This window comes from Sceloporus undulatus, chromosome 2, assembly GCF_019175285.1.
Source record: "Sceloporus undulatus isolate JIND9_A2432 ecotype Alabama chromosome 2, SceUnd_v1.1, whole genome shotgun sequence".
Taxonomy (NCBI): domain Eukaryota; kingdom Metazoa; phylum Chordata; class Lepidosauria; order Squamata; family Phrynosomatidae; genus Sceloporus; species Sceloporus undulatus.
In genome coordinates this window covers 28,435,238-28,451,380 of record NC_056523.1, presented here as the reverse complement: position 1 = coordinate 28,451,380, position 16,143 = coordinate 28,435,238, and the positions used below count along the sequence as shown (strand labels likewise).

The 16,143-nt window shown below is 39.8% G+C and overlaps 1 protein-coding gene across 8 annotated transcripts in view; it reads right to left on the bottom strand.

Moving 5' to 3' along the window:
- The window catches only part of PTPRG (protein tyrosine phosphatase receptor type G), a 745,385-nt gene that overhangs the window by 189,327 nt on the left and 539,915 nt on the right, over positions 1 to 16,143 (bottom strand). The gene's annotated exons all lie outside the window — the stretch shown is intronic.

Below are 16,143 nucleotides of genomic sequence, written 5' to 3'. Positions count from 1 at the left end.
TTGTTGTTTTGTGCCTTCAAGTCACTTCTTACTTATGGTGACCCTAAGGTCAACCTCTCATGAGGTTTTCTTGGCACGATTTGTTCAGAGAGGGTTTGTCTTTGCCTTCCTCTGAAGCTGAGAGAGTGTGACTTGCCCAAATTCATCCAATGAGTTTCCATGGCTGAACGGGGGATCTGGACCCTGGTCTCTAGAGTCATAGTACAGCCCTCAAACCACTGTACCACATTGGCTCTCATATATAGTACATAGCATCAAAAATTGTATGAGGTTGTTCTAGTCTCCTACCTTATACATATGCTCCTGATCCATCAATGCACTAATAGGTTATGCATGCTCATTTGTGATGGGTATGTATCCTAAACATAACTCCATTCTTCCACAAAGTGAATTGCTCATTCTGATAGAGTGCCATACTTAATGATGCATTACCCTTATATAAGGTCATGGCCATAAAACAACACTGTGGGAAGCAATAACTTTCTGTGGGCATCCCATCTTTAAAATGCTTGTGTTTCCATTACCATAATTTTTCAAGACAAGATTGGCCAAGGGACTACTAATGGAATGTGGAACCTTTTCCTTCCAAGGCAACAGCTCTCTGAAAGCTATGCCAAGTATATGGAAACCGCAGGTGGATACTCTCTGCTGTTTGGTTACAGATGAAGGTGGACTCTGGCCAGTTTCCTTTGCACAAAAGACCCAGATCGGGGGGGGGGGGGGCTCCAACCACCTCAAAGATAACTCCTGTTAGCAACCTCAGCAAAGACTGCTAAATGGCACACAGACAAAGAAACTCTGTGTCTTAATGCTCAGAAGCCTATAATCCAGCAGTCAGCAGTTTTCAGGATTCCAGTTTCATTTAGATAACATTTCAGCCTAATTTTTTAAAAACTTTTTTTTTAAATTCTGTGAGTTTCAGTGACAAAAGGGGGCAGGTGAGTTGGCATTATAAATTTGTGCTTTTCCCTGTGGAGTGGACTGCTCAATAAAGTTATTAACATTTTCACATAAATGAACATATATTTGTGATTCAGTTACAATTTGACTGCAGGACAGCAATGTAATTCTAGCCCAAAGAGTACTCAGTAACATGGTTAAAACAATCAGCCCCTAGGGGAAGCACTTATTTGTTCAGATATGAATGTCTAAAAGGCGAAACACCACTGCTATATGGACTTTCAAAGAGTACACACTGGAAGAAGGGGAGGGGAATCATTTATATGGGGGCAGGATCTGCCCTCTCAACACACTCAGCCTCCATTAATGGTCATTAACCTCCATTAATGGTGTGTAGAATCCTAAGTGAACCTATGCAAACCTTACATCAGAAATTCCAGATGACGTAGTGGTTTGAGCATTGGACTATGACTCTGGAGACCAGGGTTTGAATCTCTGCTCGGACATGAATACCCACACAACAACACTCATATATTTGGAACAAATTTTAGGCAACTGTACTGGCATAGATTGGCATATTCTGCAATGTGTGAGAGCTTGGCACATCATGGAGAAATCAGCATGATCATGATTCTCCAGCCCAATTCCTGCAGACACTTTGAATACATGATCTGGTTCAAAAGGGAACAGGGAAGTATGCACACATTCTGATATCTGAGGAACAATGGAAAGCCCCACAATTTCTCTCTTTTGGTTTCTGTTATATAGGCAATGTTTTTAGAAGTAGAGCCAGGACAGGGGGCAGTATGGTGTAGTGGTTTCAGTATTGGGACTATGACTTCAGCAGACCAGGGTTTAAATCCCTGTTTAGCAATGAAAGTTTCTAAAGAGTATACTTAGCAGGTTAAGATCTCATAAAAATCAGCCATTGAATTTGCTGCACTTCATTTATTTTTACTAATTAGCACAACACTGGTTATTTGCAAAAGGCACTAAAGCATGCATTATTTTAAGGTGCCTCCTCTAATGTTTCTAACGGAAAATTAATAATTACCACAGAGGCATGATTAACAACTAAGAAAATGTGATAATAAAATTATAGTGATACCTGTATTGTGAGTGGACCAAGTTGTTGCTTTAGGTTTTCTCATAAGGCCAAAGAGCTAGTATGATTTTTAGTAAATACACCTGAGGTCAATAAGTATTAGTAAGGTGGGAGGGATTATTAATATCCACCTCTCAGTTTTGATTCAAGCACAACATTTAAATAGTTTAATTAACAGGTAAACAGAAAAGTGTGAAGACTACAGGGCCATCAACATCTTTTTTTGTGGTTTGAACCTGAGAATTAGCATCCAAGGGGAGGAAGTAATATGGGTGCTACAACTAAATTAATTCTTTACTTCAGTCTTTCTTCTGGTTCCCGATACTGACCATAAAAACACAATGTTGAGACCTCATGTTGTGGTAAAGCTTATCAGACTCATGTCACAATGATATTCGTGTCTATATAGGTTCTCTGTTGCCTTTTGAACTCACTTGAATGTGGTACTGATGACCCAGAAACTCTTTTTTGGGCTACAAGCCCAGAATCCTCCATATTGATCCAAATTGCTGCAGCCAGATTACTAATGGGTACTGACTACAAAAACATGCAACTCCTCAGTTGTAACAGCTCTACTGGCTGCTGGTCTGTTTCCAGGTGCAATTCAAAGTGCTGGTTATCATATAACCTTAAAAGCCCTACGTAGCTCAGGTCCAGGATATTTAAAGGATCATATTCTCCCTTATGAATTACTTGAGATCTGCTGAGGATCTGTCCCAATACTTTCACAAATACCAGTCATCGGCTCACAGGACAGGGTTTTTTCAGTGTTTGCTCCCAGAATCTGTAACTCCATTCCCAGAGAAGTCAGATGGCACACTCCTTACTTTAATTTTGCAGACAAGCAAACATTTTTCTATTCTGACAGGCATTTGATGAATGATGATATAAGGTCCATCTTACACAATGTACTGGATATTGCATATTAATGATGTGTGTGTGTATGTGCGTGCGCACACACTTTAATGATATATGTTTCAACCTCATATTTTTTTCTGATTAATTTTTTAACTTTTGTATTTTGTGGGTTTTGACAATTTTTTAATCCTTCTAAGCAGCTTTGAGTCACAATCTGGGAAAAAGTGGGATGGAAAAAAATGAATATAATGATGATGATGATGATGATGATGATGATGATGATGATGTAAACAATGATTTTTTTATTAATAATTAACACAAAGAATTCACAGTCTTAAGTTAATATCAGAAGGTTAACAAATCTATTTGATAATTTCATACAAATAACACTGCACTAATACTATGAGTTCCAGTCTCTGCAATTCTCAGTATAACTAATGAGTTTCATTGCTTCTATCTGGGAGATCTAGAGTTATACTCTAAGATAGGAACTGGATAGTGTAGGCTTTGGGCCACATGTGGCCCATCAAGTCTACTGCAGCCCTCAAAAGCAACAGTGCAGATTACATAATACAGAGATATAACCATGCTAGTCAAGAGCAGTGGTCCCAAACTGTGCTCTTTAAGGGATTTTAGACTTCATTTCCCAGAATCCCAGACTATTGGCCAACATGGCTGAGGCTTCTGGGAGCTAAAGTCCAAGATCACTTAAAGGGCACAATCTGGGGACCACTGATGTAGAGTATTGGTATGCAAATGGATTTTATGTTAGTCTCAAAGATGCTACAAGATCTCTTTGCACAGTAGATAATAGACAACTGCTATTTTAGCCTGCTTCAGTTTTCTGAAAGAGGAACTTGATTCTGGTAGTGGTGGGGATACAATTTTTCAAACTCTGATAGAAAAGTAAATTACTTTGTGGGCAGGAAGGCGGGCATCCGAGACCTTCAGAATTAACTAACTAAATAAATCTCCACAGAGCTGCTTGCTACAGGCCACCTATTATACAGGAAAATAATTTTTTATACTCATTGTTGCTAATGAATTAATGTGGGGCAAGGAATCCATGCTCACGTTTTACTTCTCCAATTTTCTTAAGTCTCCTTTCATATATATATGAAAGCCTTTATATTTATACCCCGCTCTTCAGCCCTAAAGGCTTTCAGAGCAGTTTACAGATAGTTATTCAGATGATGCCCTGCCCTCAGGCTTACACTCTAAAAAGACATGACACAAAAGGAAAGTTGGGAACTCAGCACAAATAAGAGACACAGTGTTCATATGACATAAGAAGCAACAGCCATGTTTCCAGCCTAGTATTCAATCATAACATTGAACTGCTGTCTTGGTACAAGAAGGTGGCAGCAGAATTTCTTTTAAATACTGTCCTATGTATACTTGCTTGAAAATAAGTTCTACTGAATTCAGTGGGATGTATTGTCAATTAATATGCATAGGATTTTTGCTGGCATTGATATCAAACCAGTGCCTTTCATGTCTGCACTAATTTTGCATAAATCAATAATCCAATGTAGTTTGGCAAGAGAGATGGAATTAGCAAACTTAATCTGGAATAATTATTTTCTTTTCTTCTTTTTTTAAGGCTCTCTGTTCCACACATAAATGGCCAAACTGGACTGTGCTTTTAACATATGGATGGATTTAATGTGTCTGATTTAACTCACAGCCAAAAGGACCATGGCATGCGAAGAAGGAGTTTCTTGCTGTACCATGGTCCCAAGAAAAATTATACTAAGAGTGGCTTTGGGAGTGCCAGCGCTTCTGGCTTCTTGCTATTTTTGCTTCTTTTGCCACATGTTATTTTGTTTCCCCAAAACCCAAACACATCATAATTCCTTCTCATGTGTTCCATCCTCTACCTAATTCTGGAAAAACTATCAGATTTATTAAAGTGCATGCATGTTGTTATTATATGGGCATAAAGCAACAGTTGGCAAGTTGTAGCTCTCCAGATGTGATTTGACTATGACTCAGTGTTGGCTATCCTGTTGAGGGCTGATGGGTGTTGCAGTCTAACATCAACTGACAAGCCACAAGTGGCCCATCTAGACTTTAAAAAATAAAATAAACAGTTATATATTTGAATATTAACTTTGTAACAGTTAATAGTTGAAATAGGTCCAAAATACACCACAGAAATAATCCCGTTTGAGACCACTTTAACTGCCCTTGCTCAATGCTAGGAAATTCTGGGAACTGTAGTTCTATGAGATATTTAGCCGCCTCTGTCAGAGGGCTCTTGTGCCACAATAGACTACAATTCCCAGGTTTCCTTAGCACTGAATCATGACAGTTAAAGTGGTCCCAAACTGGATTACTTCTGCCACATGTTTTGGAGACAGCATAACACTAGCTTCTGCACCTTTTTTTCCTCTTTACCACATTGTTCTTCATTATTTGCTTATGCGTTTGAGTTTTTCACTGCTGTTTGAAAACTATATTCTAGTGCAGTAATGAGTCCTTCTCAAGGATCAAAGGGCTGCATTGCCCTACTGTGCGGCATCGGAGGCCTGCCTTCTCACCATCTACCTAGTGGCTTACCTAGCATATTTGACAGCCACAGCGGTGAAGGAGGGACAGAGAGAGAGTAATGATCTGACATGATCTGGCCTGGGAGGGAGTGAAAAGGCAGATCCAACTCCATCAGGGTTAGCTTGAAGAAGAAGAGCCCTCCCTCCAGTCCATCTGCCATGGTCCAGACCTCAGAAGGAGAGAAGAAGCACTGGACTTGATCCCCTTCCCCACCGCCATTCCCTTCACCTTTTGTTCTATGAACCTATATCAAGTTAATTTTTTCTTATGGCAAACCTAAGAATTTTGATGTTTTCTGGAATAACATTTTGTTCTTACTGGAATATTATGAACAATAAAATCATTTTAGAGCTGGTTAATATCTTTATTAGGGCCAACCCAAAATGTCAGAAAAGTGTGTGAGCTTTCAGAATTCCTCAGTACTCCTCTTTGGTTTCATTTGCATTTGCATCTGAGGAAATAGACTTTAGTCTACAAAAGTGAATGAGACTGAAGCTTATTGATACCTCAAACTTCTTTGACATCTACCGCTTGGATCAGTGAGAACAGGAAAAGTATTATTTGCACTGCCAAGTATTTCTATAACTCCCATGAAATGTCCTGAAGGTTTCACAAAAGGAAAACAACTATTACAGCTGACCTGAAAATGAACTAAAATTATTATTATGATCTAATTCTATATTAAAATGTTATTTTATATTATTTTTATAGTGAGCTGAAGAACAAGGCAAGTAGGAGATACTGAATTCACTTTTTACAATATTAAACAGTGTTCTCAGTATCAATGAAATGCTTAAATGTACTGTTAAATATTCTAAGTCTGCATGAAGTCACAATAACACAATACTTGATTTCATTTTTACAATATTTCTAAATATTCTCAATACTTCTCAATCTGAATCTCCAAGGACCAATAACTGAACATAACATTCTGAGTTGTAACATTAGAGGTGGTAACATTTCTTCTCAACTAGATTCAGGATATTATAGCATTTAATGATACAATTCAAAAAGCACATACACAGGGTATGCTGAGATTATTAAGTATGTATATGGAGCAAAAACATAAAAATGTCTTAAGGTACTCCACTGTACTGAGGGGGAGGGAGAATCTAATAATTTACTCTAAATTGTACAATACCTACTATGTTAGTTGGTAGAAATTGGAAACTAAAAACACTGGACTTTCTTAGGAACGAAGACTTAAACCAAATCCTAACCATTGTGCAGCCCTATGCATTTGGGAGATCACAGAAAACAGAAAAAAGCCCTGTTGCCACTTAACCCTGAATCCCTCTGCAAAGCCATCAAGGCAAATCAACTTCAGTGATGCACCCAACTCCACCCCCTGTGACCACATCCTTAATTCTTCCTTGTCCTCTTCATATAACAATTTTAAACAGGCTTTTTTTATTTATAAAAAGGAAGGTGGGCTAGGTGCAATGGCATAAGAAAGGCAGGGTGGTAGGAATGGGCCATTCTGGTGCAGACAATAAGGAGCTGCTTTACAACCAGTCCCTGGACGCTGTTGCAAAGTACCACATCTTTTAGAAATTCAATCTCCTGTGCACTATCTGGGACACTGAAGAGAATCGTTATTGATTTGAATTAGGAAGCCCATTCAAATGCAATCATTTCTAAAATCACAGATGGCTTCCCCTCAGGATTGGGCCAACTCACTTTCCTGTCAGAGGTAAAGCAGTAAAGTGTGTTTCTTGTTCACTTAAGTCAATGTGTGCAGTACCCTAAGCCAGTCAAGGTATTTTGATCTCTGAGGTAGGGGATCCCACAACTGCAATCCCTGGCAACAGAAATACAATAATAAAATAATGACTTATCCTTTCACAACACTTAATAATAATATTTTATTTCTATTTTCCCACCTCTCCCGGGTGGATCGAGGCAGGATTACAACCTAGTATAGCAGAACAATAAAATGCATAAAAATTATCAATTAAAACCATGGTATCAATAGCGACTATGAAGTGAAATATTCCAATCCTGTTCAAAGGAGGTGGTTCTGTGTGTCTTATACAAGATCAGGTGGGTATGCTCGCAAGAAGAGATCTGTCTTAATTGCCCTCTTAAAGGTCTCCTAGGAGGTAGTAAGACAGATCTCTTCTGGGAGACTATTCCACAATCTTGGAGCGGCTGTGGTAAAAGCTCTTTGGGAAGTTGAGGCTAGTCTAGTTGTTTTTAATTCCAGCAAATTCTTCCCTGTTGTTCTGAGAATGCAGGGCGAATTGTGTGGGGAGATGCGTTCCCGTAAGTAACTCGGGCCCAAGCCATGTAGGGCTTTAAAGGTGATAACCAACACCTTGTATTGCACCTGGAAGCAAATTGGTAGCCAGTGAAGGTCTTTTAAAATTGGTGTTATATGGTCAAACCTTGAGGAGCTGGTGACCAATCTGGCTGCCATATTTTGTACTAATTGAAGCTTCCAAACTTGGTACAAGGTTAGCCCCATGAAGAGCGCATTACAGAAATCAAGACGAGAGATTACCAGAACATGTACTACTGCTTCAAGGTCCTTGAAACCTTCTGCCTGAGGTGTTTGCCTCAGTGCTTTATGGCATGGCTGCCCCTATTCTTCTCTATATTATTTTATGTGTCTACATTGCTAAAAAATGGAACTTCAAGACTTGTTTTAGACACACACACACACACACACACACACACACCCCTTGAAAAGAACTTGGAATCTTTCTTTTTATTCTTAACAAACTTAATACTAGATTAATTTGGGATACTGTGTTATTTCCCCTGCACTTCACAGCATTTCTCATAAAATTAAGCTTAGTGCAACATAACGGTTCTAGAAATTTAATCCCTAGTGATGAAGAAAAAAGAAAATTCTCAACAGCAGCAGCAGCTAATTCTGCATCGATTTTTATGTTGACATTTTTCTATCATCATTACTAAGCTGGTGACAGTGTGAAGGGCACAATTATTTATGTTCCATCAAATTAGTCAGTAATTCAAATCCCTGATGAAAACTCCAGCCAAGATAGCTCCCACTCCTGCAAAATATGATTCTGACATTACAAATCTTTACTAATCACTAGAAGGGCATGGGAAAGTGAGAAAACTTTGAAGGAAGGAGAGATGGATGCAAGATTGCCACTACCTACTGGTACTGACAAATGTTTCATATGCACCTTGGTTAAAGGCAGATTATGTGACTATTCAGCACAGACTGCCTGCATTGAGGAAGACCTAAGAATTCAGCCAATGCACAAATTAGAGAAGCTACAGTCACAGCTGTCACCATTCACCTTTGCTACTAGGAAATATGAGTTCAAAGAATCCCCAGAGCATATTCTCGTTCCATGATTTACCTCACATACGATCAAACTTAGAAACACTATTTTTTGGACAACAGCTTCCAGAATCCTTCATGAATAGTCCAACTCCCCGCACCCGCATACAATGAAATAAAGTAAAATAAGTACAGTAGTTTTATTTGTCTGTGGCACAATGTCCATTACAAAACACTCTGACAGTACATGATTTGGCACAACAAATCATATACTGACAGACTTGCTCACATGAGACAATGGAATCAGAAGGAAAGTCAGAAATCAAAGAATGAAAACAGAAGTTACAGGATAAAATGTCAGACCAATAGTAATGATGGCTGTTACAACAACTGATCTCCTTTGCAATCCACTGATGTCTTTAAGAATTTGTAGCAGATCTTACGGGTTGCTATTGAGAAGGTGGCACCTCTGAGTGTCACAGAATTTGAATGAACTCCCAACAGGTTACAAATAATATCCGGCAACATCCAACCTGCCCTTGCTCTCAAGAGTTCTCAAAAGAATACGTCCTAGGGTCACTATATAATGTACAGCGTAATAAATAATGAAGTAAATCTCTCACCTCCCCAGAGCCACAAACAGAGAGCTGTTGAGTATAGAGGATCCCTTTATACCTTCCCTCTAGGTGAGCTGATGACATTGTTGAAAATGGAGCACAGCAAAGGTTTTTTCTCAGGGCAACAAAGGCTAAGTATTGGAAATACTGTTGAAACTATTGTTCTCTCTCTAGAAGGCTGAACCAAGGGGAGTGCACTTGCTCTTGGCTAACAAGCACAATTTAATAAAAATGAACCTCAAAGATTCTATATCTAACAAAATATTTCTCCCTATTGATCAAAGTCTGAGCATCCTTTAAAAAATGATTGGAACAATAAAGACCAACGATGCGCCCATTCACCTGTAGCTCAGTGAAAGGGAAAAAAAGTGAGGATGTTCTGGCTGTGATATATTGATCAGAAGGGTTGTTCTGGCTGACTATGTGGGTGTCCCCTTCCTCTCTCACCAGTCCATGTGCATTCTTCCCAAAGCTGTACACTTGGTGGAGGAAGACCAAGATATAAAATAAAATAAAAAACCTTTCCCAAGATCTGCACATAATAGAGGAACCGGGAGGAAGCAAGTTTGTTGCAGTCACCCAGAAGTGTCCCTCAACTTCTTTGTAAAGGAAACATGCTCATAATTCCCTTTATATTAAAATAAATCCATCCCATTGTAGTTAAGGAACCACTTAGTAGAAAGACTGTCCAGAGGGCCAGGGAGCAAGAACACTTCAAAGAGCAAGCAATATATTTAGTAGCATAATAATTGAGGCTTAGATGAGTAAGACTTAGGGAAGGAAAGAAATTGTATTGGATTTGATATTTCTAATGGAAGTAGCACTTCTGAACCTCTCACAATTCATTATGCAAAAATGTACCTCTTGCCTTGGATACTTCCACATTTGTAAGTCTTACCAGTCGTTTTTAAAAAATAAAAGTGCATTAAAATATAAACATGAAATGCAAATGGCAAAAATGTGAACAATTGACAGAAAACTACTTTAGACAGCAGGGCAAGATTACATAAATTAGGTAATTTGTTCAAATAAATCAACCAATCAGGGAAAATGTAAAGAAAAAATGTGCAAAATCCTGCACAGGTTAAGTTTTGGACTCTTACAAATGGTATCAATAGCGTCTTCTTGCACTTCAGAAGAGGCATGGCACTATTCAGTCTAAATTGTTTGTCTGCATTTTCTTATCTTTATTTTTCTTATGGACCCACAAATACATCTGACAATGGCCCCCTACACCACAATTAAAAAGTATTGCCTTATAGTCCCTTGAACGATCTGGATAGCACAAATTAAGAATTAAATGACATTTTCATCAGTATGAAATCTAATCCATGGCTAAGTTTTAGGGTTGTTTATCTTGGTCCAAAACACTTTGCAGAAATAATCCAGTTTGAGACCACTTTAAATGCTAGCGAATTCTGGGAACTGTAGTTTTGTGAGATATTTAGCCCTCTCTGTCAGAGAGCTCTGTTGCCACATTAAACTACAATTTCCAGAATTCCCTAGCACTGAGCCAAGGCAGTTAAAGCAGTCTCAAACTGGATTACTTCTGTAGTGTGTTTTGGACCCTTGTCATTATAGATTGAGATAGGAGTCATGCAGCCTTCTAGGTTCCAACTTCCAGCATTCCTTACCACTGGTTATGATTGAAGGGCAGATGAGACTTCTAGTCCAATAACTTCTGGTGGGCTGCTTAATTCCCACCCATTTTAGATATGGAGGCTTATCACATTGGTTATTAAATCGATTTACCTCTGGAAGCAGGGATGAAGGTGGGCTGTATTTGGGCAGCAGATTTGGTGGCAAAAAAGTCTGATAAGATCAGGATGCCACCCAAATTCAGCTTTAAACTGGGTGGAGGTAAATCAGTTTAATAACCAATGCAATAAGACTCATGGTGTGCTTATGTTTTAAATTTCTGTACACTGATTGCTAATAAGCTGGTAAACACTGTTTAAGGGTGTGATGTAATAATCCTAAATAAATATACAAATAAATTGGTACTAAATTGTTATTCAAAAGACAAGATGAGAAGAAAAATGAATATCCCATGTCTCACCCTAGACCTCTGGGATGGACAGCAAACAAACCTTCTTACTGTGTACATAAGAAAACCATCTCCAGGGCACATACAGGAACATACTAGTGTCAATATCCTATTTAAAGCTGGTGGAGAAGAAAATACTGCTGCTGTAGATATGCAGGATCACATATTCCAAAAATTGTCAGGAAAAGAAGGGCAAAAGTGGCAACCAAGTGGGAGCTGCCCATTGCACCCTAATGGGTGCTGTAGGGCAGTCCAATGCCATCTTGGAATTGGGCCTGGCCACCAGACTGCCATGTAAGCACCACCAGGTAACATAAAGGAACTGCTTGTGTAAGGAGATACTGGACACTTCCTTATAGAAGCTTGTAAAAAGTACAATTGTCTGAGCATCTAGGAGTTGTGCAGGCACAGTGGCCCAACAGGATCCTGACCCTGCTGCCTAAGAGCATCTTACTAATTGTGGCAATACTGAAGTCACTTTTAAAAGTACTGAGATAAATGTCAAATCCATAGCAGGACTGACAGGCGAGAAGCACTCAGACTGTTTTTCTCAGACAAGGAAAGACTTTTCTATTCTGACAAGCCTTTGATGAGTGATTATATAAGCCTCATCTTACACAATGTGCTGAATATTGTTAATTGCTATGCTGGTATGTGTATGTGTTTAAAATCATTTTAATCATTTTTTAATCTGTGAAAAAGGCATGCTAGAAATAGTAGTAGTAGTAGTAAATCACAGTCCTACCCAAAACATAGATATACCTCTGTGTATATGTGTGTGTGTGTGTACTTTCAACTTGCTTGTCGACTAATGGTGACCTCATTAATTTCATAGGTTTTTCCTAGGCAAGGAATACTCACTCAATATATAAAAACTGAGTAATAATGACATAACAAGAACATCCAGTGCACATCAAATTTTACTTTGGTCCATTAACTCTTGTAGTATTCAGTGCCTTCTTTGATATGTTGATGTACTTTGCTATCACAAAAGAACAGAGACAGCTATCTGGCAAATGTCTGTTATGAGGCTAAATAGCCAAGATGAATAAACAAACTTAAAACCAGCTCCTCTATTTCATGGTCAGGTGTGAGTGGTAAGCCCACATAGTACAACCCTAACACAGATGGGAGTATATGGACAAGCTTAGTAGATATTTGAGATATGCAGATGTGCCAATATTGACCTATCTTTCCAAAACCCCAGCATGGATCAAATATATTGAACAACTACTAGTGCAGTTGCAATTCATTAAAATTAAAACAGAAACAGTTTAAAATGTGTTGAAACAGACAAAAAGTTACTGCTGAAAACTAATTAAACTATCCATAAAGCCATTTTAAATATGTTTTAAATGTTGGGATTTATTTAGGATATTATATAATACTGCTCTGAATGGAGAGCATTTCACATTGTTAATATTATTTTACACTTGTACCTAAGGACATTATAATAATAATAATAATAATAATAATAATAATAATAATAAAACTTTATTTATATACCGCCCTTCTAAAAACCAGGGCGGTGAACAACAATTCCGAACAATATAACAACAGGTCATACAAAATATTAAAAACAGATTAATAAAAATAATAAAATGTCCATGCCGGCAAGACAGTGCTGACAAGGGGAGGGGGGGGGAGAGTAGCTGGTCAGGGGTAAGCTTGTTCAAATAAGTGGGTCTTTAGCCCCTTCCTAAATTGGGCTAGGGAGGTGGCTGAGCGGAGCTCGAAGGGCAGTGCATTCCAGAGGTTGGGGGCTGAGATGGAGAAAGCCCTCCTGGTGGTAGAACTATATTTCGCCTCTGGAACGGTTAACAATAGCTGCCCTGCTGATCTGAGTGTGCGGGGCGGATTGTACGGAGAGAGGCGGTCCTCCAGATATCCTGGGCCCAAGCCATTTAGGGCTTTATAGGTGATAACCAACACCTTGTATTGCGCCCGGAAGCGAATAGGCAGCCAATGTAAGTCTTTAAGGACTGGTGTTATATGACTGGCCCTGGCAGTGCCAGTAACCAGACGGGCTGCCATATTCTGCACAAGTTGCAGCTTCCGGGTATGGTACAAGGGTTGCCCCATGTAGAGCGCATTGCAGAAATCCAAACGAGAGGTTACCAGGGCGTGTACAACCGTTTCAAGGTCTCCCCGGTCGAGGTAGGGACGCAGCTGGCGTATCAGCCGGAGCTGATAACAGGTGCTCCTGACCGTCGCATCCACCTGAGATGTAAGGTGGAGCGACGAGTCCAGGAGCACCCCCAGGCTGCGTACAGAGTCCTTCACGGAAAGCGTGATTCTGTTCAGGACTGGTGGAACCACCGCCAACCCCGGACCGGGGGAACCTATCACGAGTACTTCCGTCTTCTCTGGATTCAGGCTGAGTCTGTTGTCCCTCATCCAGCCCATTACCGACTCCAGACAGGCCACGAGAGGAGAGACGCCAATCCCGGTCACTGCATCAGTCGGAGACATAGAGAAGACTATTTGGGTGTCATCAGCGTACTGATAACACCGCGCCCCATGTCTCCGGATGATCTCTCCCAGCGGTTTCATGTAAATGTTAAAAAGCATGGGAGACAGAATGGCTCCTTGAGGGACCCCAGATGTAAGGGCCCTCTCATCGGAGCGCACGTCTCCCAGCTGCACCATCTGGGACCTCCCGGAGAGGTAGGACCGGAACCACTGGAGCGCAGTGCCCCCGATTCCCACCTCCGCCAGGCGTCCCAGAAGGATACCATGGTCTATGGTATCGAAAGCCGCTGAGATGTCCAAGAGCACTAACAGGGACACGCTTCCCCTGTCCATGCCCAGACGGAGATCATTATCTAGTACTCTTTGTAACCTAATAAAGAATTTATACCACAATTATTTGAAGACCTGGAAGCAAGACACTAATCTACCATATTGTACTACAGAGCAGCTTTCTGACCATGGAATTGGAGGTGGTATGCAGAGGAGCCTGTGGGAAGAAATGAAGAGAAGGGACTCTGAAAGCCTGCTCCATGCATCTGTCGAGGAGGGACTATATATTTCTGAAGATGGACTCAGGAAGGACTTTCTAGGGAAGTCAGATGGGTTGAAAAGTGAATAGAAAAGTAAGACCTGCAGAACTGTAAGTGGTGAAATGTGGTGCTGGATTGAGAGAAATTCTCATGAGGGAATGCATAAGGAAAGTGGACAGACAATAAAGGGTTAGTGGGCTCATGACTGTAGGTCAAGATGGCAGAAAGGCTATATCAATAGACTAGGGTGAGAACACGGTTAATCATAAGATGTTACTGGAAAGTAACTGCCAAAATTTCTCACCATTAGTCATTATGCTAGCTAGGCTTGCTATATTTGAAAAGTCACACTATTCCAACCCAGATCTAGACCCTGAGGAGGTTGATGTTTCTTTTATTAAATACACAGAGCAGGCCTTTTGTCTGTTGTGATTTCTGTTGTTCTCTCCAGAATTGTGATCTGCCTAGTTGGGGACAACTCAGACTAAGAAGCAAGAGGAAGGTGGTGAATTCAAATTTTACATAACAGTTCTAAGAAGATTATCACACCACACATTTGCCTGTGGGAAAATCTTGTTCTTGAAAAACTGTGCGAGAAATTGGGAGAGGTGCAGATTGCATATGGGTTGCATACTGCCCGGCTACGGGGCAGTGCAATAAAATCCATCTTTGACTGTTACATCATGCATCTATCCTGTGGACGATTTGTGGTGCAATAATCTCCTAAAATAATTGATTGCCCGGATGCAAGAACATTACTGTAGATTTCCTTTGCTCAACAGGAAATCACTGTATCGTACAGCCTGACACTCAAATTGAATGAAGGAAGAAATGATTTTCGTTATGCTAGGAAGAATAGGTACATTATATTCTACCTAAACCTAAGGAGAGAAAAAAGCATTCTACACTTTCATATTATGAAGAAAACAATGTTCCTTCTGTCTTATTTTTAGATTTTTATTGGGAAACAGGTTTCTCAAACACATCCATTAATTTCCTCCACTTGAGATCAGAGCACCTATTGTGAGGGAAGTAAAATATACATCTCTTGCCCACTCAGATTCTGCTGTGTGCAGACAACTCCAGGACTGACAAATTATTATTATGTGAGAAGGGAAAGCGTTACTAGGGAGCCCCATCACTATTTACTAGACCATTTTTTAAGGGGATGAGGTATACCTGCAAGATACAAGTATGATTAGGCACCAGCAGGTATTCCAGCAGCAGATGGAAATGGAATGGGATAGCTTCAATCATCTTTGAGTGGGTTGAGACCTTGAAATACAGAGCAGGTAGGCTGAAAGACTAAGAAATATTCTGGGTCACTTAAATGGTAGGTTTGATTTCGGTGTCAAATTATGTAATCACCACAATAGCTCAATTTACTTTTCCTGTTTTTCTGGATACCAAACTCTTCCATTGCCCAGTGGGAACTAGATAATACCATCTATTTCTGTGGAAAACACCATGGGTTTCAGCTCAGTGTGTAGGTTTTACTTCACAGCTGAAGACTGCAATTTATAAATGGCAAACCTATGGAAAATTCTGTAAATGAAGGCCTTCTGTTGTGTTATCATTTAACCCCTATTTTTCACCTTCACTAGATTTATTGGCATCCAGACTTGCAACATTAAACGACTCTGAAAGCACAGCAATTAATCCAGAATCCTATTTGTTTTAATCTAGCACTGTCAACTGGTTTTACATTTCTAGTCAAGAGGGAAAAAAAGTTTGTTAAGCTCCACAGCACAAGCTAATGTGTAAAGACAATCCCCTTGAAAAAGGTGTGAAGATGTTTTATA